The sequence below is a fragment of the Myotis nattereri genome, assembly GCF_964212035.1.
Source record: "Myotis nattereri genome assembly, chromosome: 2".
In the NCBI taxonomy this organism is placed as follows: Eukaryota; Metazoa; Chordata; class Mammalia; order Chiroptera; family Vespertilionidae; genus Myotis; species Myotis nattereri.
The window spans coordinates 96452132-96476806 of NC_138076.1; positions in this window are offsets into that span (position 1 = coordinate 96452132).

A 24675-nucleotide genomic window follows, 5' to 3' on the forward strand; every position below is an offset into this window, starting at 1 on the left:
CCCAGGCCTGACACCTCTGCCGGAGGCCTCAGGCCTGGTCAGGGGGCCGATCTGGTGATTGGTGATCGGAGGGTGATGAGGGTCAACTCCTCTGGCCGAGGCATCAGGCCTGGGTGGGGGGCGGAGCCGGGGATTGGGGGGATATGATGGTCCCCTTGCCCAGGCCTGAAGCCTGGGTCAGAGGTGTCAGGCTTGGGCGGGGGGTGGAGCAAGCGATCAGAGGGAGATGGGGGTCCCCTGCCCAGGCATGATTCCTGGGCCAGAGGCCTCAGGCCTGGGCGGGGGCCAGAGCCAGTGATCGGGGGGAGATGGGGGTCCCCTGTCCAAGCCTGACACCTCTGGCGGAGGCGTCAGGCCTGGGCAAGGGGCCGATCAGGCAATCGGAGGGTGATGGGGGTCTACGCCTCTGGCCGAGGCATCAGGCCTGGGCAAGGGGCAGAGCCAGCAATCGGAGGGGTCTGGGGGTCCGATCCTGCAATTGGAGGGTGATGGGGGTCAATGCCTGAGGGCTCCCAGTATGTGAGAGGGGGCAGGCTGGGCTGAGGGACACTCCCCCCCCCACACACACACACACACCCAGTGCACGAATTTCGTGCACCGGGCCCCTAGTATTTTAATAAGAATTGTGTTGATTGGTTTGGGAAGTATGTTAATTCTTCCAATCCATAAACCCGGTGTATGCTTCCACTTATTTTTATCTTCCTCAAATTCTTTCTTCAATGTCCTATAGGTTTCCAAGTACAGGTCGTTTATGTTCTTGGCTAAATTTACTCCAAGGTACCTTATTTTTCATTGTTGTTGTAATAATAAATGGGATTGTTTTTCTTAGTTTCTGTTTCTAATAGTTCATTATTGGTATATAGAACTGCCACTGATTTCTGAATATTAATTTTGTATCCTGCTACTTTATTGAATTCATTTATTATGTCTAGTAGCTTTTGGGTCAAGTCTTTAGGATTTTCTGGGTACAATATCAATCATCATCTGTGAATAATGACAGCTTGACTTTCTCCTTTCCAATTTGGATGTCTTTTATTTCTTTTTCTTGTCTGATTTTTGTATCTAGGACTTCCAGTATTATGTTGAGTAAGAGGGGTAAAAACAGACATCCTATCTTGTTCCAGATCTTTAGGGAAATAGTTTTAGTTTTTGCCCATTGAGTATGATTTTGTAATATATGGCCTTGTTATATTGACCTATGTTTCCTCTATTTTCACTTTGCTATGAGTTTTTATTACAAATGAGTTCTGGATTTTATCAAATGCTTTTTCTGCATCTATTGATATGATCATGTGGTTTCTATCCTTCTTCTTCTCCTTCTCCTTCTACTTTTCTTCTACTACTACTTCTTCTCCTTCTTCTTCTTCATTTCTTCTTCTTCCAGCAGGCCCTTTAAACATTTCTCATGACACTTGTTTAGTAGTAACAAAGTCTTTTAGCTTTCTCTTTTCTGAGAAGCTCTTTATTTCTCCTTCAATTTTTTGGTTTATTTGTTTTGTTTTGCTTGTTGATTTTTTTCATTATTAAATATATTTTTTCTTGTTGATAGTATTACAAATATCTCCCATTTTCACCTTATTTTAATCCCTCTTCCTTACCCCTCCCCACCCCCCAGGTCTTCATTACCCTATTCCCCATGTTCATGGGCTATGCATATAAGTTCTCTAGTTTATCTCTACTCATCCGACCTTCCCAACCCCATGTTGAGGTATGTCAGTTTTTTCCATGCCTCCATTCTTCAGGTCTTATTTTGTTGGTCAATTTATTTTGTTCATTACATTCCACAAATAAGTGAGATCATGTGATATTTGTCTTTATCAGTTTGGCTTATATCACTTAGTATAATATTTTCCAGGTCCATCCATGATGTCCCAAAGGGTAAGAGATCCCTTTTCTTTACAGCTGCATAATATTCCATAGTGTAAATGTCCCAAAGCTTTTTTATCCATTTATCTACAATGGGCACTTGGGCTGTTTCCAAATCTGAGCTATTGTATATAACAGTGCTATGAACATAGGGGTGCATATATTCTTTCTCATTGGTGTTTTGGAGTTTTTTAGGATATATTTCCAGAAGTGGGGTCACAGGGTGAAATGGAAGTTCTATATTTATTTTTGAGGAAATTCCATACTATTTTACACAGTGGCTGCACCAATTTGCATTCCCACCAGCAGTGAACTAGTGTTCCCTTTTCTCCACATCCTTGCTAGCATTTGTTGTTTGTTGAGTTTTTGATGATAACCATTCTGACAGGTGTGAGGTGATATCTCATTGTGGTTTTAATTTGAATATCTCTGATGATTAGTGACTTTGAGCATTTTTTCATGTGTCTCTTGGCCATTTGTATGTACTTTTTGGACTCTATTCTGGTCTTCTGCCCATTTTTTTCTAACAACTTTTTAAATTTTTTTGTATTGATTAAGTTATTACATATGTGTCCTTATCCCCACGTTACCCCGTATCCCCCCACTCATGCCCTCACCCCCCTGTTGTCCATGTCCATTGGTTAGGCCTATATGCTTGCATATAAGTCCTTTGGTTGATCTCTCCCCCTTACCCCCACCCTCCTCTACCTTCCCTCCGAGGCCCAACGGTCCGATCGATGCCTCTCTGTCTCTGGATCTGTCCTTGTTCATCAGTTTATGTTGTTCATTATATTCCACAAATGAGTGAGATTATGTGGTATTTATCCTTCTCTGACTGGCTTATTTCACTTAGCATAATGCTCTCCAGTTCCATCCATGCTGTGGCAAATGGTTAGAATTCCTTCTTTTTACAGCAGGGTAGTATTCCATTGTGTAGATGTACCACAGTTTTCTAATCTATTCATCTGTTCATGGGCACTTAGGCTGTCTCCAAATCTTAGCTATGGTAAATTGTGCTGCTATGAACATAGAGATGCATATATCCTTTCTGATTGGTGTTTCTAGTTTCTTGGGCTATATTCCTAGAAGTGGGATCACTGGGTCAAATGGGAGTTCCATTTTTAACTTTTTGAGGAAACTCCATACTGTCTTCCACAGTGGCTGCACCAGTCTGCATTCCCACCAGCAGTGCAGGAGGGTTCCTTTTTCTCCACATCCTCTCCAGCACTTGTTTGTTGATTTGTTGATGAGTCAGATACCTCATTGTTGTTTTGATTTGCATCTCTCAGATGATTAGTGACTTTGAGCATGTTTTCATATGTCTCTTGGCTTTCTGAATGTCCTCTTTTGAAAAGTGTCTATTTAGGTCCTTTGCCCATTTTTTGATTGGATTGTTTATCTTCCTTTTGTTAAGTTGTAAGAGTTCTCTATAAATGTTGAATATTAAACCCTTATCAGTGATAACATTGGCAAAAATGTTCTCCCATGCAGTGGGGTTTCTTGTTGTTTTGTTGATGGTTTCTTTTGCTGTACAAAAGATTTTTATTATTATGTAGTCCCATTTGTTTATTTTCTCTTTAGTTTCCAATGCCCTAGGAGCTGTATCAGTGAAGAAATTGCTTCAGCATATGTCTGAGATTTTGTTGCCTTTGGATTCCTCTATTATTTTTATGGTTTCCTGTCGTACATTTAAGTCCTTTATCCATTTTGAGTTTATTTTTGTGTATGGTGTAAGTTGGTAGTCTAGTTTCATTTTTTTGCATGTATATGGCCAATTTTCCCAACACCATTTATTGAAGAGATTGTCTTGACTCCATTGTATGTTCTTGCCTCCATTGTCAAATATTAATTGAGCATATTGGTAACGGTCAATTTCAGGGTTCTCTATTCTATTCCATTGATCTATATGTCTGTTCTTGTGCTGATACCAGGCAGTTTTGAGAACAGTGGCTTTGTAATACAGCTTGATTATCTGGTATTGAGATCCCTCCTACTTTGTTCTTCTTTCTCAGGATCGCTGCAGCTATTCAGGGTCTTTTTTTATTCCAGATGAATTTTTGGAGAGTTCATTCTAGGTGAAATATGCCGTTGGTATTTTAATGGGGATTGCATTGAATTTATAGATTGCTTTGGGTATTATGGACATTTTGATGATGTTGATTCTACCAATCCATGAACATGGTATGTTCTTCCATCTGTTTATGTCTTCCTCTATCTCTTTTTTCAACGTCCTGTAGTTTTCAGCATATAGGTCTTTTACCTTCTTAGTTAAGTTTATTCCTAGGTATCTTAATTTTTTTGTGCAATGGTAAATGGGATTTTTTTTTTAAATCTCTCTTTCTGTAAGTTCATTGTTGGTGTATTAAAAGGCCATTGATTTCTTGGCATTAATTTTGTATCCTGCTATGTTGTCGAATTCATTTATTAATCCTAATAATTTTTTGATGGAGTCTTTAGTGTTTTCTATGTAGAGTATCATGTCATCTGCGAATAGGGACAATTTTACTTCTTCTTTTCCAATTTGGATACGTTTTATTTCTTCTTCTTGTCTGATTGCATTGGCTAACACTTCCAGTACTATGTTGAATAGGAGTGGTGAGAGTGGGCATCCCTTTCTTCTTTCTGTTCTTAGGGGAAATGGTTTTATTTTTTGCCCATTGAGTATGATGTTGGCTGTAGGTTTTTCATGTAAAGCTTTTATTATGTTGAGGTATGATCCTTCTATTCCCACTTTGCTAAGGGTTTTTATCAGAAAAGGGTGTTGGACTTTGTCAAATGCCTCTTCTGCATCAATTGATAAGATTATGTGATTTTTGTCTCTCAGTTTTTTTATATAGTGTATCACGTTTATTGATTTGCGGATATTGTACCAGCCTTGCATCCCTGGAATAAATCCCACTTGGTCATGGTGTATGATCTTTCTAATGTAATGCTGGATCTGATTTGCTAGAATTTTGTGGAGGATTTTATTTTTTTTAATTTTTTTTTAATATATTTTATTGATATTCCACAGAGAGGAAGGGAGAGAGATAGAGAGTTAGAAACATCGATGAGAGAGAAACATCGATCAGCTGCCTCCTGCACATCTCCCACTGGGGATATGCCCGCAACCCAGGTACATGCCCTTGACCGGAATCGAACCTGGGACCTTTCAGTCCACAGGCCGACGCTCTATCCACTGAGCCAAACCGGTTTCGGCTGTTGAGAATTTTAGCATCTATGTTCATTAGGGATATTGGCCTGTACTTCTCTTTCTTTGTGGTGTCTTTATCTGGTTTTGGGATTAGGGTAATGCTGGCTTCATAGAAAGAGCTTGGAAGTGTGCTTTCCTCTTGAGTTTTTTGGAATAGTCTGAGAAGAATTGGTTTCAGTTCTTCTTTGAATGATCAGTAAAATTCCCCTGTGAAGCCATCTGGACCAGGGCTTTTGTTTGCTGGAAGCTTATTGATTGCTGTTTCAATTTCATCAGTAGTTACCAGCCTATTCAGGCTTTTTGATTCTTCCTGGTTGAGTTTTGGAAGCTTGTATTTTTCTAGAAATGTGTCCATTTTGTCGAGGTTGTCCAGTTTGTTGGAGTAGAGGTGTTCGTAGTACTTTTTTACAATCCTTTGTATATCAGTGGGATCAGTTGTTACATCACCTCTTACATTTCTGAATTTGTTTATTTTGGTCCTCTCTCTTTGTTTCTTGGTGAGCCTGGCTAGAGGTTCATCAATCTTATTTATCCTTTCAAAGAACCAGCTCTTGGTTTCATTGATCTTTTGTATTGTATTTTTTTCTTTTTTTTTTGTCTCTATGTCATTTATTTCTGCACTGATCTTTATTATCTCCTTCCCTCTGGATACTGTGGGCTTTTCTTGTTGCCCTCTTTCTAATTCTTTAAGTTGCAGGGTCAGGTAAATTATTACCGTTTTTTCTTGTTTTTTGAGGTAGGCTTGTAGAGCTATGAACTTCCCTTTCAAGACTGCTTTCATTGTGTCCCATAGATTTTGGATTGTTGTGTTTTCATTGTCATTTGTTTCCAGGATGCTTTTTATTTCTCCTTTGATCTCTTTGGTAACCCAATCATTATTTAATAGCATGCTATTTAGCTTCCAAGTGTTTGATTTTTTTCCATTGTTTTTATTGTAGTTGTTTTCTAGTTTTATGTCACTGTGATCTGAGAAGATACTTGTTATGATTTCTAGCCTCTTGAATTTGAAGAGACTTTGCCTATGTCCTAATATGTGGTCCATCTTTGAAAATATCCCGTGTGCACTGGAGAAGAATGTATATTCTGTTGCTTTGGGTTGAAATATTCTGAAGATGTCAATTAAACCCATCTGATCTAGTGAGTTATTTAGGGTTGCTGTTTCCTTGCTGATTTTTTTGTTTAGAGGATTATCTAGTTATGTCAGTGGGGTATTAAAGTCCCCTACTATGACTGTATTGCTATTGATCTTTCCCTTGATATCTTCCAGAAGTTGTTTTATGTATTTGGCACTCCTGTATTGGGTGCATATATTTACCAGAGTTATATCTTCTTGTTGGATTGCTCCCTTTAGTATTATGTAGTGGCCTTCCTTATCTCTTGTTATGGACTTAACTTTAAGATCTATTTTGTCAGATATAAGTATTGCACCCCAGCTTTTTTCTCATTTCCATTTGCCTGACAAATTTTTTTCCATCCCTTCACTATCAATCTGTGTGAATCCTTTGTTCTGAGGTGGGTCTCTTGTAGACAGCAGATATATGGGTCGTGTTTTCTTATCCATTCAGCTACCCTATGTATTTTGATTGGGGCATTTAATCCATTTACGTTTAATGTTATTATTGACTAGAGGTCCAGTGCACAAAAATTTGTGCACTCAGGGGGCATCTCTCAGCCTGGCCTGTGCTCTCTCGCAGTCTGGGACCCCTCAGGGGATGACCACCTGCTGGTTTAGGCCTGCTCCTTTGGGTATTGGGCCTAAGCTGGAAATCAGACACCCCTCTGACAGCCCAGGAGCCCTAGGGGGATGTCCACTTGCCAGCGGGGAGCAGGCCTAAGCTGCAGTCAGACATCCTTAGCACTGCTGAGGAGGTGGGAGAGGCTCCCACACCACCGCTGTACTGGCAGCCGTGAGCCTGGCTTGTAGCTGAGCAGAGCCCCCCCTGTGGGAGCGTACTGACCACCAGGGGGCAGCTCGTGCATTGAGCATCTGCCCCCTGGTGGTCAGTGTGTGTAATAGCGACCAGTCATTCCCAGTATTTCTGCTGTAAGGGTCAATTTTCATATTACCCTTTTATTATATTGGAGTGCCTGGCCAGCCTGGGTGAGGGGCTGATGGCTGTTTGCAGGTTGGCCACACACCCTTAGGGGGGGTCCCCACTGGGGTGCCTGGCCAGCCTGAGTGAGGGGCTAATGGCTGTTCGCAGGCTGACCACAGCCCCTTCAGGGTATGGGTTCCCCCTGGGGTGCCTGGCCAGCCTGGGTGAGGGACTAATGGCTGTTTTCAGGCTGGCCACAGCCCCTTCAGTGTGAGGGTCCCCACTGAGGTGTCTGGCCAGCCTGGGTGAGGGGCTGAGGGCCATTTTTAGGTTGGCCACACCCCCTTCAGGGGGGGGAGGTTCCTGCTGGGGTGCCTGGCCAGTCTGGGTGAGTGGCTGATGGCAGTTTGAAGGCTGACCAAGCCCCCCAGCAGGGACCCTCACCCCATGAGAGTGTAGCCAGCCTGGGTGAGTGGCTGATGGCTGTTTGCAGGCTTGCCACAGCCTCTTTTGGGTGGGTGTCCCCCCTGGGGTGCCCAGATAGCCTGGGTGAGAGGCTGATGGCTGTTTGCTGGCTTGCCACAGCCCCTTCAGGTTGGGGGTCCCTGCTGGGGTGCCCAGCCAGCCTGGGTGAGGGGCTTATGTCTGTTTGCAGGCTGTCCATAGACCTTCAGTGTGGGGGTCCCCACTGGGGTGCCTGGCCATCCTGGGTGAGTGGCTGAGGGCCGTTTGCAGGCTGGCCACAGCCCCTTCAGGGTGGGGGGTCCTGCTGGGGTGCTTGGCCAGTCTGGGTGAGGGGCTGAGGGCCGTTTTCAGGCTGGATAAGCCCCCCAGTGGGGACCCTCACCCCATGAGGGTGTGGCCAACCTGGGTGAGGGGATGATGGCTGTTTCCAGGCTAGCCACAACCCCCAGCCACCCAAGCTCCCAGTGGAGGCTGGCTGGAAGCAGGTATCTGGAATTTATTTAGCTTCTATAATTGAAACTTTGTTGACATGAGCGGAGGCCACAGCTGGCTCAGGGCAGGCGGGAAGCTTGGCTTCCTCCATTGCCCGGGCAACCAAGCCTCCTGCTTGCCCCAGCTCCGTGGCTGCTTGCCGCCATCTTGGTTGGGTTAATTTGCATATAGTCGCTCTGATTGGCTGTTGGGCATGGCTTAGGTAGTAGCAAAGGTACGGTCAATTAGCATCTTTGTCTTTTATTCGTGTAGATAAGTACTTGTTTGTAGTCATTTTTATTCTTAATATTTGTGTTTCTTCTTGCCTTTCTGTTTCTTCTTTTTACAGCAGTCCCTTTAGTATTTCTTGCATTGTTGGCTTGGTGATAATAAACTCTCTTAGTCCTTTTTTGTCTGTGAAGCTCCTGATTCCACCTTCAATTTTGAATGATAGCCTTGCTGGGTATAGTATTCTGGGATTCAGTCCCTTGGTTTGCATCACTTTGTATATTTCATCCCATTCCCTTCTAGCCTGGTGTGTTTCTGTTGAGAAATTCATCGATATTCTAACGGGAGATCCCTTGTATGTAACTTTCTGTCTCTCTCTGGCAGCTTTTAAGATTTGTACTTTGTCATTGATGTTTGCCAGTTTAATTATGATGTGTCTTGGTGTTGGTCTTTTTGGGTTCATCTTGTTTGGGACTCTATGTGCTTCTTGGATTTGCATAGTTTTTTTCTTGCCAATATCGGGGAAGTTTTCTGTCATTATTTCTCCGAGCAGGTTTTGTATTCCTTGCTTCTCTTCCTCTCCTTCTGGTACCCCTATTATGCAGATGTTGTTTCATTTTGTGCTGTCCCACAGCTACCGTAGGCTCTCCTCTTGCTTTTTATAATTTTTCTTTCCAGTTGCTGCTGTGTTTGTGTGTTTTTTACTACCTTGTCTCAAGCTCGCTGATGTAGTCCTCAGCCTCTTCTAGTCTACTATTTAAGCCTTCCATTGTGTTCTTTGTTGCAACTATATTGTTCTTCATTTCCTCTTGGTTCCTTTTCATATTGGCGACATTCTCATTCAGCTCCTTATAATTATCATTGATTGTGTGTATTTGTCATTGAGTTGCATGTATTTGTCATCCAGCCATTTGAGCATTCTTATAGCCATTACTCTGAATTCTTTCTCTGAGAAGTTACTTGCCTCGGTTTCATTTAACTCCCTTTCTGGTGATTGCTCTTTTTCTTTCCTTTGGGGATTGCTTTTTTGTTTCCCCATGTTTTGCTCTAACATTTTAATTGTTTCTGTGTCCTAGATCTGACTGTTTTGCTACCCGTTCTTTTGAGGAGGGTGCTCCTGGTGTGATCTCTCAGGCCTCCTGAACTTGGTAATCTAGCATAGCTTCCTACTTGAGCTATTTGGGTTTTCTTAATGTAGGCAAGCTGGAAAGGTGCAACAGTGGTGTCCAGATGTCAGCAGCTGGGGAGGGGTATGTCCCAATTTTTGCTGCCTTGCATCCTTGGCTAAAATTGCATGTGCCCAGCAGGGGCTCACAGAGGTACCTAGGAGCTGTCTGTCAGGGTGGTAGGGCTCAGGCAGCCTGCACACTGGAAAGGCACAACTGTGGTATCCAGAGTTCTGTAGCTGTAGGGTGGGAAGACTCAGTTTTTGATGCTGGGCCTGTGGTTGGATACACATGCTCCCAGTGGCAGCTCACTGGGGTACCCGCGGTATGCTTGCCAGTTCCGCACCCTGGCGCACTCTGAAGGGCCCTGTTGAAGCCAAGCGATCAAGGCGTCTGTGGGCAGGTATCCAGGACGAGGGTATTCAGAATTTCTACTGCTGGGGCAGTGCACCCTTGTTAGGATAAGAACACACCTGTGGAGCGGTGGGCTCAGGAGGCCTGAGTGCTGGAAAAGCACGACTGCAGTGTCCAGAGTTCTGCAGCTGTAGAGTGGGAAGACTCAGTTTTTGCTGCTGTGCCTGTGGATGGATACACATGCTCCCAGTGGCAGCTCAAAGGGATACCGGTGGTGCATTTGCAGCATGGAGCTCCAAGGTACGCTGAGGGGCCCTGGGGCTGAAGTTGTGTGATAGTGTCTATTGACAGTTATTCAGGAGAGTGAATTCAGAATTTCTGCTGCGGGGCAGTGCATCCCCATTTGCACAATATTGCACTCAGCAAGGCTCACAGTGGCTCCCCAGATCTGCCTGTGGGGTGGTGGGCTCCCGATGCCTGCCTGCTGGAAATGTGCATTTGCGGCGAGGAGCTCTGACACACCCTGAGGGGCCCTGGGACTGAAGATGTGTGACAGTGTCTATTGGCAGTTATTCAGGAGAGTGAATTCAGAATTTCTACTGTGGGGCAGTGCGCCACTGTCTGTACAATATCTCACCGAGTGGGGGGCTCGCAGCGGCTCCCAGAGGCTGCCTGTGGGGTGGTGGGCTCCGGACACCCATCAGCTGGAAACACGCAATTCTGGTGGAGCATTTGCGGTGTGCACGCCTCTGGGGGAGCGTTTGCAGCATGTGCGCAGAGCTTAACGCACCCTAAGGGGTCCTGGCCTTGAAATTGTGCGACAGTGTCTGTGGGCAGTTATTCAGAAAAAGTGAATTCAGAATTTTTACTGTGGGGCAGTGCACCCCCGTTTGCACAATATCGTATTTAGAGGGTGCTTGCAGTGGCTCCCAGGGTCTGCCTGTGGGGTGGTGGGCTCAAGAGGATTGCATGCTGGAAATGAGCGAATATAATACCCGGAGGTCTGCCACTGGGGAGCGGGGAGCTGCACTTAATGCTGTGGGCACGGTGCTCCTTTGGAGGTGGAGGTCCTAGGGTCTGCGAGTCTGTGGGCATGGCTGCAGGATTTTGGCTGGAGTGGCAGCTGGGTTTAGGGCAGTGTCCAAAGGCTGTCTCGGTGGTGGTGTTGATGAGTTCCTAGATGGCCGCTCTCCCCTTCAAGATGGCATGGGCTCCATGCCCAAGTCCCGCAGACCGGGGAGTGCCCGCAGTGGTAGTAGTCTCTCCCTGTCCAGGAGAGACAGGTACTCTTGTCAGATTTAACTGTCCCTCACTCACTCACACACACACCACATGCATACACACACTCTCCCTTCACCCTCTCACTCACTCACATCCTCTCCCACACCTCTGTCCTGCAAGCTCCCATCTTCCTGAACCTCTGCCCATTCTTTTTAATTGGATTGTTTCTCTTTTTGTTGAGTGATGTGAGTACTTTATATATTTTTGATATTAACCCCTTATCAGATGTATCATTGGCAAACATGTTGTCCCATCCAGTGGATTCCCTTTTAAATTTGATGGTGGTTTCTTTTGCTGCGCAGAGCTTTTTATTTTGTTGTAGTCACATTTGTTTATGTTCTCTTTAGTTTCTTTTGCCCAAGGAGATGTATCCATAAACATACTAGTATTGCCGTGTGAGATTTTACTGCCTATATTCTCCTCTAAGATTTTTATGGTTTCATGCCTTACATTTAACTATTTTATCCATTTTGAGTTTATTCTTGTGTATGCTGTAAGTGGTCTAGTTTCATCTTTTCACGTGTGTCTGTCCAAGTTTTCCAGCACCATTTGTTAAAGAGGCTGTCTTGACTCCATTGTATGTTCTCGCCTTCTTTGTCAAATATTAATTGACTGTAATGGTGTGGGTCAATTTCTGAGATTTCTGTTCTGATCCATTGGTCTATATGCCTGTTCTTGTGCCAGGCTGTTTTGTTTATGATGGCTTTGTAGTATAGTTTGATATTTGGTGTTGTAATCCATCCTACTTTGTTCTTCTTTCTCAAGATTGCTGCAGCTATTCGGGGTCTTTCATGGTTCCATGTAAATTTTTGGAGTATTTGTTCTAACTCTGTGAAGTATGCCATTGGTATTTTAATAATGATTACGTTAAATCTGTAGGTTGCTTTGGGTAGTATAGACATTTTAATTATGTTAATTTTTCCAATCCATGAACATGGTATACACTTCCATTTGATTGTATCTTCCTCTACTTATTTTTTCAGTGTCATATAGTTTTCAGAGTACAAGTCTTTCCCCTCCTTGGTTAAGTTTATTCCTAGGTATCTGATTTTTGTTCTTGCAGTGGTAAAAGGGATTGCTCCTTTAGATTCCCTTTCTGAGAGTTTATTATTGGTGTTTAAAAATGCCATCAATTTTTGGATGTTGATTTTGTATCCTGCTACCTTGCTGAATTCATTTATTAAGTCTAGTATTTTCCTGGTGGAGTATTTAGGGTTTTCTATGTACAATATCATGTCATCTGCCAATAATGGCAATTTTACTTCCTCTTGTCCAATTTGGATCCATTTATATCTTCTTCTTGTTTAATTGCTGTGGCTAGGACTTACAGTACTATGTTGAATAAGAGTGGTAAAAATCAGACATCCTTGTCTTGTTCCTATTCTGAAGGGAAAACCTTTGAGTTTTTGCCCATTGAGTATTATGCAGGCTTGTAGTATATGGCCTTTATTATGTTGAGGTATGATCCCTCTATTCCTACTTTACTGAGAGATTTTATCAAAAAAGGGTCCTAGATTTTGTCGAGTGTTTTTCCTGCATCTATTGATATAATCATGTAGTTTTATCTTTCAGTTTGTTTATGTGATGTATCCCATTTATTGATTTGCAAATATAATACAAGCCTGACATCCCCAGAATAAATCCCACTTGGTTGATCATGATGTATGGTCTTTTTCATGTGTTCCTGGATCCAATTTTGGTGAGGATTTTATCATCTGTGTTCATCAGGGATATTTATTTTTTTTATTTTCTTTATTGATTAAGGTGTTACATATGTGTCCTTATCCCCCTCCTGCCCCCCCTCACTATACCCTCACCCCCCTGTTGTCTGTGTCCATTGGTTATGCTTATATGCATGCATAGAAGTCCTTTGGTTGATCTCTCCTCCTTACCCCCACCCTCCCCTACCTTTCCTCTGAGGTTTGATGGTCTGATTGATGCTTCTCTGACTCTGGATCTGTTTTTATTCATCAGTTTATGTTGTTCATTATATTCCACAAATGAGTGAGATCATGTGATAGTTATCTTTCTCTGACTGACTTATTTCATTTAGCACAATGCTCTCCAGGTCCATCCATGCTGTTGCAAAAGGTAGGAGTGCCTTCCTTTTTACAGCAGCTTAGTATTCCATTGTGTAGATGTACCATGGTTGTTTAATCCGCTTATCTGCTGATGGGCACTTAGGCTGTTTCCAAATCTTAGCTATTGTAATTGTGTTGCTATGAACATAAGGGTAGTTATATCCTTTCTGATTGGTGTTTCTAGTTTCTTGGGATATATTCCTAAAGTGAGACCATTTGACCCAGTGATCATCAGAGATATTGACCTGTAATTTTCTTTCTTTGTAGTGTCTCCATCTGGTTTTGGAATTAGGATAATGCTGGCTACATAAACAGAGCATGGAAGTTTTCTTTCCTCTTGAATTTTTTGGAATAGTTTGAGGAGGGTAGGTTTTAGTTCTTTGAACGTTTGGTAAAGTTCATCTGTAAATCCATCTGGTCCAGGACTTTTGTTTGCTGAAAGTTTTTAAAATACTGCTTTAATTCCCTCAGTTGTTATTTGCCTACTCAAGTTTTCTGATTCATCTGATTGAGTTATGGAAGATTGTATGTTTCTAGGAATTTGTCCATTGTGCCCTGGTTGTCCAGTTTGTTGGCATATAATTGTTCATAGTATTTGCTTACAATCCTTTGTATTTATGTGGTGTCTGTTATTATATTGCCTCTTTCATATCTGATTTTCTTTTTTTAATATATTTTATTGATTTTTTACAGAGAGGAAGGGAGAGGGGTAGAGAGTTAGAAACACCGATGAGAGAGAAACATCAATCAGCTGCCTCCTGCACACACCGCACCGGGGATGTGCCCGCAACCAAGGTACACGCCCTTGACCTGAATCAAACCTGGGACCCTTCAGTCCACAGGCTGACGCTCTAGCCACTGAGCAAAACTGGTCAGGGCCATATCTGATTTTCTTTATTTGGGTCCTCTCTGCTTGTTTCTTTATGAGTCTGGCTTGGATTTCATCTATCTTGTTTATCTTTTCAAAGAACCAGCTCTTGGATTTATTGATCTTTTGTACTGGTTTTTGTTGTTGTTGTTGTTGTTGTTGTTGTTGTTTGTTTTAGTCTCTATGTCATTTACTTCTGCTATGATCTTTATTATTTCCTTCCTTCTACTTCCTCTGGACTTTTCTTGCTGTTCTCTTTCTAATTCATTTATTTTTAGGGTTAGATAGTTTATTAGTCCTTTTCCTTGTTTCTTGAGGTAGGCCTATAGTGCTATGAACTTCCATCTCAGCAGCACTTTTGCTGTGTCCATAGATTGTGGATGGTTGTGTGTGTTCATTTTCATTTGTTTCCATGACATTTTTAATTTTCTGTATAATCTCATTGGTAACCCATTCATTGTTTAATAACATGCTATTTAGCCTCCATGTATTTGAGTGTTTTGGAGGGTTTTTTTTTATTGTGGTTGATTCCTAACTTCATGCCATTGTGATCTGAGAAGATGCTTAGCATTATATCAATCATCTTGAATTTGTATAGACTTGTTTTGTGTCCTAACACGTAGTTTATCTTTGAGAATGACCACGTGCACTTGAGAAGAATGTATATTCTGTTGCTTTGGGGTGAAATGTTCTGTAAATATTTGTTAGATCCTCTGTTTTCTTGTTAATTTTTTTGTCTGGAAGATCTACCCAGTGATGTCAGTGGGTGTTATCTGGAAGATCTACCCAGTGATGTCAGTGGGTGTTAAATTCCCCCTCTATGACTGTATTGCTGTCAATCTCTCCTTTAAAAATCCATTAAGAGTTTTTTGTATGTACTTGGGTGTTCCTACATTGGGTGCATATTTGTTTACAAGTGTTATATTTTCCTGTTGAATGATTCCCTTTAGTATTATGAAGTGGCCTTCTTTGTTTCTTGTTGTAGCCTTTGTTTTGAAATCTATTTTGTCTGATATGAGTATTGCTACCCCAAAATTGTTTTTCCTTTTTATTTTCATGGAATATATTTTCCATCCCCTCACTCTCAGTCTGTGTGTATTTTTTGTTATGAAATGGGTCTCTTGTAGACAGCATATATGTGGGTCATGTTTTCTTATCCATTCAGTCAACATATGTCTTTTGACTAGAACTTTTAGTCCATTTATATTTAACATTCTAATGAAAACTCCTTTGTATATAATTGTATCTCTCTTACTGCCTTCAAGATTTTTTCTTTATCTTTAACATTTGCAATTTTCATTATGATGTGACTAGGTGTAGGTTCATTTCTGTGCCTCCTGAACTTGTGTGACATTTTCCTTCCCCAGGTTGGGGAAGTTTTCTCTCATTATTTCTTTAAACAGATTCTCTGTTCCTTGCTCATCCTCTGCCCCTTCTGGTATTCCTATAAGCAGAAGTTATAATGATTCATGTTGCTCCAGAGCTCCCTTAAGCTATCTTCCTGCTTTTTAAATCTTTTTCTATTTGATGCTCTAAATGGGTATTTATTTCTACCTTGTTGTCCAAATCGTTGATTCGATCCTCTGCTTCATCCAATCTATTTTTAATCCTTTCCACTGTGTTCTTCATGTCTGATATACTATTCTTCATTTATGTCTGGTTCTTGTTTATGATCCTGCTCTGTTGTCAAAAGCTGGCCACTGGGTTTATTGGTTTGGGGCCTCTTTGGAGGGTCTGTGGTACAGGCCAATGTCAAACGCTGTTTGTAACTGGGCCTGAGTACCCTGTTTAAAGTAATCAGCAATCCACAGCTTGTGGCTTCCTCCTCCGGGGCTGGATGCAGGTGGACAGGACTGATCTGTGCAGCAAAGTCTGCTTTTCCTCACCCAGGGCTCAAAAGCAGGTCAGGCAACAACTCAAAACACCCAGATGTCAGCCTTTGCCTGCAGGCTGATTGTTAGTCTCAGTCACTTAATGAGCCTCAGGCTTTAGAGCTCAGCTGGGTGTGTAAACTCCACAAGTAGGGCAGTGATGGCGAACCTATGACACGCGTGTCAGAGATGACACGCGAACTCATTTTTTTGGTTGATTTTTCTTTGTTAAATGGCATTTAAATATATAAAATAAATATCAAAAATATAAGTCTCGCCGAAACCGGTTTGGCTCAGTGGATAGAGCATCGGCTTGCGGACTGAAAGGTCCCAGGTTCGATTCCGGTCAAGGGCATGTACCTGGGTTGCGGGCACATCCCCAGTAGGAGATGTGCAGGAGGCAGCTGATCGATGTTTCGCTCTCATCGATGTTTCTAACTCTCTATCTCTCTCCCTTCCTCTCTGTAAAAAATCAATAAAATACATTAAAAAAAATTATAAAAAATATATATAAGTCTTTGTTTTACTATGGTTGCAAATATCAAAAAATTTCTATATGTGACACAGCACCAGAGTTAAGTTAGGGTTTTTCAAAATGCTGACACGCCGAGCTCAAAAGGTTCGCCATCACTGGAGTAGGGTGAGAGGGTTTCCTATGGGTTGGGAAATTTGAAAGCTGCATTAATGGGGAAGCTCAGACTGAGAAATATGGTTTCTGCCTATGGGGCAATGACTCAGCACATGGATCCTGAAGGTTGCCACCGAGCCACCTACCCCAGAGTTTCCTCATGCAGCTCTAGTCCACTCTGCCCTCTCACTGCCTGAACCCAAGGTAAGGGGCTGCAAACAAAATGTAGTGTGTTGGCCCTTTTAGGGAGTGTCTGTGTATCTAGCCTTTGGTCCCTGCTGGACAGAATCCCCAGTTATTTACAGCTAGATGTTATGTGGGCACCATTCCATTCTGGTGCTCTGTACTAGGGAGTCTCATTTGGGGTTTAGACCCCAGACTTCTCAGGAAGAACCCTCACAGCTAAGATATCCCCTTAGAACTTCACCTGCTGCCTTTGGGAGCCCAGACAGCCCTCTTGCACCTCCACACTTCCTACCAGTCTCAATGAGGGTTCCTATTTACTCCTTGGTTATAAGGGTTCTCTCCAGCTAATCTTCTGTTGGTTATTCAGGATGATTTTTCTATATTTTAGTTGTAATTCCAGTTTGGTCCTAGGAAAGTGTCAGTGTAGCTTCAACTTAATCCACCACCATCTTCTCTTCTCTCCAAGTTCTTCTTCCATCAGTAGAAAAGGCCAGCCCTTGTTACTACCATTAGGACAGTCTATTCATGGAATCACCCTGTTCCATGATCTACCCACTTTAGTTTTATGTTTTGACAGGAGCATGTCATTACAGAAGTTTCCTGGACCCCAACTCTTAGAACTTTTTGATCAGTTCTTATTTTCTCATATGCAATTGTCACCAGTCATGGCCTCACAATCAAAGTGGAGACATGTTTAAATCTGTGTGACCAACATGGCATCTTGTGATTTCCTGAAAACCAATCAGGTATACAACAAAGACAATTAAAATCATCCCCTAACCCTGGCCTGGTGGCTCAGCTGGTTGGAGCACTGTCCCATACACCAAAATCATCCCCTAAGACACCAAAAATGCAACATTCCCAAATGTTGGCTTCTGAACGCAACGCAACCATAAAAAAGGAAGTTACTTTTTTATGGGCACCCGACCACATACATTGTTGTAAAAACATAATCAGGATTATAAAATTACACAGGATTATAACAGAATTCTATAACTAAATTTGAGTTAGAGTAGACATTGTTCATGTTTTATATTGCTGAAGCAATATTCTCTGCTGGTACATTCTGGATATGTTGATATAAAGTCATAAAACATTAGAGTTGAAAGTGGCTTTAGATATTATCTATTGAGTTTTCAAATGATGAAAAGGATTTGAATAAGCATAAGTGTTTATTCACTAAAGGAACAGCACAATTCTAAAATGGTATTCACAATTACATCAGCAATTCTCAAAGTTTATAAAGAGGGGAACCTATATTTTAATACTAATCAGATATTAGCTCAAACATTTTATGAGAATCAGCAAATAGATTGGAATATTAATATATGTAAGAGGGAAAACATAATTAATATTGAAGGAAACAAGATAAATATAAAGCAAAACGTTTTTAAACTATGTTATAGTGTTTAAAATCATACTTTTAAAATGTTTTCATATTTAATTTTTAAAAACAAAATTGAAATGTGTTTGATATTTTAATAGAAAAAGACCAAAAATAGAGTGAATGAAATTTCCAAATTCAACTTAAATATGGTTGCTATTGTTTAACATCATCCCTAAAATTAGGAGTCAATAAAACAGGTGTGTATAAAGATTAAGAAAGAAGCACAATGTTCTCTAGTGCTAATACCCTTGTATTTGCTTGAAACAAAATCAACCAACTTCCCAGAGTAAAATATGCAATAAATAATGATTTACAAAAATACCATTTAATATTTGCATGTAATTATGTTGTATTTTTTTAGCCTAAGTTCATTATTGTAGTCCAGCACTTATGTATAACCTGAGAATGTGGAGAAAATTCAATTCTTTCGGGGACTAAAGCTAGAATTCTGTCTGTGCTTCTGTACCCTTTGACATGGGTTAATGCTGGGGAGTGAGGGCATCAGTGGGCAAAGGCAAGGGAGAAGTAAGATCACTGAACACTAAAATGAGGGAGTCAGGGCTGTGGCCATTCCTGAATTCAGGCACCATCCAGAAGCTAAATTATATCTATGTGGTTACTCAGTAGGGACACATATCTGAAGTGTGTGACCATTCCCATAAAGCTGCTGCCCAATTATATAAATTCTAAACTTATAAGAAAGTTTCTTATATAAAAAGTAAATAAATGAATCAATACTCTGCTTAGGAGTTAAGATACAAAATATGAGAATGCAGAGTAAAATATGGTGTCACATGTTGATAGGATGGGCCTAAATTTGCAAGGCAAATTCACTAAAATATGTGAAAGACTGTGAGCTGATTCACAGTAATCTCCAAAGTAATTAATTGAGATGAATGTAAGGAAGCCCTTCCCAACCCCCTCAGATCCAAATTATTTTTCTTATAACAAAACACTTTTTAAAATAAACTAACATTTTATAACACTCAAACATTATTTTAAAATACCCTAAAAGCTAATTATTTTTCAAATATTTTTGTAATAACCACTATTATTTTAAATGGAAATCATAATTTACATTATCTGCTTAAACAGATAACTTTTAAAAATTAGTTAATCAGCCCAGCCAGCGTGGCTCAGTGGTTGAGTATTGACCTATGAGTCAGGAGGTCACTGTTAAATTCTCAGTCAGGGCACATGTCCCAGTTGCAGGCTCAATCCTCAGTGTGGGGCATGCAGGAGGCAGCCGATCAATGATTCTCTCTCATGATTGATGTTTCTATCTCTCCCTCCCTCTCTGAAATCATTTAAAAAAATTAGTTAATTACACAACTGTATTCTAGAGTAGAAATAAATGAAAGTAACTTTTTCTTTTAAAAAATGTATTGCAATATAAGTAGGTGACATAACAAATAGATCTATGAATGCAAGGCTAATGGAGACTGATGCTGCATTATGATTATGTGATATCAGTATCTCAATTATCATACTACTTAGCAAGATTTTGTGAACAAATCTTGCTAAAGAGCTATTAAAATATATACTTTTTCCTCAATTTAGTTGGTTGCTACACTTTTGGAAAAAATTAGAGTATCTTAACTAAAACCAAGCAAAATTACTTTGTGCTTATACATAAAATTAAAGTGTCTAAATTCAGATAAATGTAAACAGAATTTCAGCTACAGGGATATATCATGGGACTTTTGAGATTTGTCTGCTACTTAGACAATTATTCATTTTGTAAGCCTTTCCATGTATGGAAATGGTCTATTCTCCCTGTTTTTTTTTTTCCATTAAGTGATAGTAGAATGTCACCTCATCATAACAATAATCAAGTCCTTCAAAAAATATCATTTAGAGTCCTGTAAGCTCTGCTGAGAACCACTACATAAACAAAATGTGTTCAAGAAGAATCTTAAGCCACTTAACTGATTTAGTACTACAACTCAATATGGATTGTCATCTTGAAATTCTTACTAATTTAATCCTTGAATTTGTGTTTTGTAAGTCCAATGGGATATGAAGCATGCTCCAGATGTTTAGCACATCCTGCCAGCTCCCCCACCTCTGTAGGATGAGTTCTTGGATGATTGCTTCTGCCTCAGGGTTTTCTTGACCTTGTAGCCCCCTATTACCCACTGCTGTTATTTATCTGGGATAGCGATCAGGTCACTGAAGAAGAAAGGCTCACATTTCACTGACCCCCTCTGACTGTAGAGGGATTCTGGGCATAGACATAGGGAGGATGGGCCTGGGCTAGCAGCACCCCAGCATGTTTGGCAGGCAACTCATGCGGGGTGAGCCTCTTGGCCATCCCTGAACCAGGTACTGAGTGTGAACCAGCTCACAGAATAGAATCTCTTGAAAGTTATCTATCTACCATGGAATGGGTCAAGAAGCCCTTGTGATGGGAAGGTTAACTGCCCCCCAACTGGTTACACACATCAAGTCAAAGGGCAGTGGACCTGACAGTTGTGAGGGTCTACACTTGCCCTATGAGTATCTCTCCATGTCCAAGGGACATTACATTAAATGGAAAATTCAAACCAGCAAGACAGGAAAGTTTTATATCTTTTTATCTTAGATGGAACCATTTTGTTGTGTTTTGAATAAAGGGCCTTCCATTTTCATTTTGCACATGGACCTGAAAATTATGTAGTCAGTCCTGACCAAAATCCAAATACCTAGACCCAAATTGGAGCCAGATCTTCCAGATTCCTCTTACATTTCCCACATCACCAAATTAATATTTTTACCATTTTAATTAATTATATTTTTATACATTTAATATTATTCTTTATTACTTTAAGATATACAGCATAATGGTTAGATAGTCTTATACTTTAAAGAGTGTTCCCCCCAATATTTGAAGTACCCAACTGGCCTCATAAATAGTTATTACAATATTATTGACTATATTCCCTATGCTACAATTTATATCTCTGGGACTATACTGTAGCTACCAATTTGTACTTCTTATGCCCATCACCTTTTTTACCCAGGCCCCCCAACTTCCCTCTCCTCTGTCAACCATCAGTCTGTATTCTGTATTTATGAGTCTATTTCTATTTTGTTTGTTTATTTTGCTTTTTAGATTATCCAACTAAATGAAATCATATGTTATTTGTCTTTTTCTGTCTGAGTTATTTCACTTAGCAAAATACCGTCTAGATCAGGGGTGGGCAAACTTTTTGACTCGAGGGCCACAATGGGTTCTTAAACTGGACCGGAGGGCCGGAACAAAAGCATGGATGGAGTGTTTGTGTGAACTAATACATGTTAACACTACTGCTGGTGATGGAGCAGAGGAGAGAGCAAGAGAACCCTCTGCTTTTTCGGCTCTGCGGGCCAGATAGAATAGCCGAACGGGCCGGATCCGGCCCGTGGGCCATAGTTTGCCCACAGCTAGTCTAGATCCATCTATGCTATCACAAAAGGTAAGCTTTCATTCTTTTTTATGGCTAAGTAGTATTTCAATCAAATATATAACTTACTCGAGGCCCGGTGCACAAAAATTTGTGCACTCGGCGGGGGGGGGGGGGGGGGGTGTCCCTCACTCCGGCCTATGCCCTCTCACAGTCTGGGACTCCTCAGGGGATGTCCACCTGCTGGCTTAGGCCCACTCCCTGGGGGACTGGGCCTAAGCTGGCAGTCAAACATCCCTCTGGCAGCCCGGGAGCCCTTGGGGGATGTCCACTTGCCAGCGGGGAGCAGGCCTAAGCTGCAGTCGGACATCCTTAGTGCTGCTGAGGAGGCAGGAGAGGCTCCCACCACCACCGCTGTACTGGTAGCCGTGAGCCTGGCTTGTGGCTGAGCAGAGCTCCCCGTGTGGGAGCGCAGTGACCACCAGGGGGCAGCTCCTGCATTGAGCGTCTGCTCCCTGGTGGTCAGTGTGTGTCATAGCGACCAGTCATTCCCAGTCGTCCTGCTGTTAGGGTCAATTTGCATATTACCCTTTTCTTATATAGGATATAGGCCTGGTGCACGGGTGGGGACACACTGGTTTGCCCCGAAGGGTGTCCTGGATCAGGGTGGGGGTCCCATTGGGGTGCCTAGCCAGCCTGGGTGAGGGGATGAGGGCCATTTTCAGGCTGGCCACACCCCCCGGTGACCCAAGGTCCCAGCCTATCATTTTTTTTCTTTTTTTTTTCTGGGATTTATTTATCTTCTATAATTGAAACTTTGTAGCCTTGAGTGGAGCCCAGGGCCAGCCAGGGCAGGTGGGAAGCTTGGTTTCCTCCATTGCCAGGGGCAACCCAAGCCTCCTGCTCGCTCCAGCTCCATGGCCGCTGCCATCTTAGTTGGGTTAATTTGCATACTTGCTCCTTATTGGTTGGTGGGCATGGCTGGTGGTGTGGCTTGAGCATAGAGGAGGGACAGTTAATTTGCATGTTTCTCTTGTATTATATAGGATTCTTAAATATTAATTTTCAAGTCTGATACATTGTTGCTTCCTTTTAAAGACCTTTCTTAACCTTCCTATTCACAGTATGTTTTCTTTTTATTCTTTATTGTAGCATGTTCTTTAGTTTCCTCATTGTACACATTACAATGTATAATTAATTAATTAATTTGTTTACTTACTCATTATCTGTCTCTCCTCAATCAAAGGTAGACCCCATGAGTAAAATGTCTGGTCTGTCCTGTATCCCCAACAGCTGGCATATTCTCTGGAAAATTATAGGTATTCAATAGGTTATTGTTGAGTGAATAAAAAATAGGACATTGTTTCATCATTTACCAAGGAAGTTGATAGGAAAAGGGAAAAAGTATTTAGGGAGTCACAAGAAATATTAAATTTCAACGAAGGGTTAGGGTTTGAAGCAATGGATGGGAGATAGCACTGGTTTATGTGAAACAGTGATTGAGGTAAATCAGCAAACATTTTTTAAAGACTTTCTCTGTTCAAGTCATGGGGTTATATGATCTTTCATGCTAAGGTTTTACCATATAGTCAGGAAGAAAGAAAATTTAATATAAAAATGTAATATAAAGATGTAGAGTATTGGAGCAAGATTTGTAAAGTAATGAAAAAAAGATTAACTTAGCATTTTATACCCAGGGAAACTATATTTCAAAAAACAAAGGTGAGAGAAAATATGGTGGCTGAACAGGCAGATCTTTCTTGCACCTCCTCCCAGGGCCAGAATGGAAATAAAAATAAAGTGGGAAACATGCACCAGAGTTACCAATTGAGGTCCAGCTGAGGAGGAGACTTATATCAAGGAAGGAGTGTAAACACCTGGAGACCTGTGAGAAGGGCCAGGTTGTGAGAGGGGCTGACCCAGCTTCCAGGGGCGGCAGGCTGAGAGTGAGGAGGGAGCTTTGGACTACAGGAGGGTCTGTTCCCTCAGAAGATTGAGGCCCAGAGCGCAGGCTGGGCTCCACAACCCAGATCACCAGAGCCGAGACCCAAGGCCCACATAACATCCAACTGTGAAAGGCAGCAGGGCTGTTGGCTGCTGGCTGCTGTGGAGCCTGAAGCCAGTAAACTGAAGCCTGTCAGAGAGAAAACCTCAGTTTAAGTTTTTGTTTGTTTTTTTTTTTTTTTAAACCAGAGCAGGAGTTTTCATTTGCAGCTCTTCACCCCAGGCTTTGGTGCAGGGAGAGAGGCACAGACTCTAAGTGCCTAAGGAGAGGCTGGGGTGGGAAAGATTGTGGTGAGATGTAGTAAAGTAGGAGCCAGGACTCCTGCATTTGTTCAAATGCCCCAAACCAAAATGGCCATTTTTCCTGAGGGGAGCTAGCCACTCTCAGTAGCTGCAGAGCAAGAAAAGGAAAAAACTCCACCCCAGGTGATACAGCCTGTTCCATTCTCAGAAGTACTGCTTGCCACACCCTGCATTTTGACCTTTTCAGAGGAAACAAAAGCAGGGGCCAAAAAGTTTGAACAGTCTCAGGGACTGGAGTGGAGGAGGGGTCATCGGCCCCACTATCCTGGAAATGTGGTGCTTTCCCCACATGGGAGCTAATAGAAATTCCAGGTTTCCAGCTGATCCCACTGGACTGCATACAAGGATCTCTGCCCAAGGCAGAGTAATATTTTGGGCCACTTGAAGAGGAGTAATTCTGGAAGAGGGAAACACACACACCACGTTCTCTGAAATCTGAAATGTACCTCCCCCTCATGGGAGACCCAGAGGTCTGGACTCCCGACCCTACCTGAAGCCCTTTCAGAAACAGACTTTTGAATGATTAAGATTGACAGGTGGCTGGCAGGAGAAGGTAGGCAGAGGAGGAGCCTGGGGAACCAGGGGAAGTTTGCTGACCCAGCCCTGGGCCCCATGCTGCTAACAAACCTGCTTTAGAGGGAAGCTTGGTCTCTCCAGAGTGCAGCCCAGTCCTGTGGAGACAGACACAAACTGTGGATCACTTGGAGCTTCAAGCAGGTTGCTGAAAGCCAAAAGAGAACATTTTCTGACAGTGATTAACACCTAAGTACCTCCCTGGAAGCACAGAACTGGCAAACAGAATAGTCAGCCACAGTCATCAGAAGATCAGGATCCAAAAGGAGCTCCCATAGAGACTAAACTCTGCTAAAACAAACATCACTCACTTTTTTTTTCTTTTTTTTTCTTTCCTCTTTTATGTATT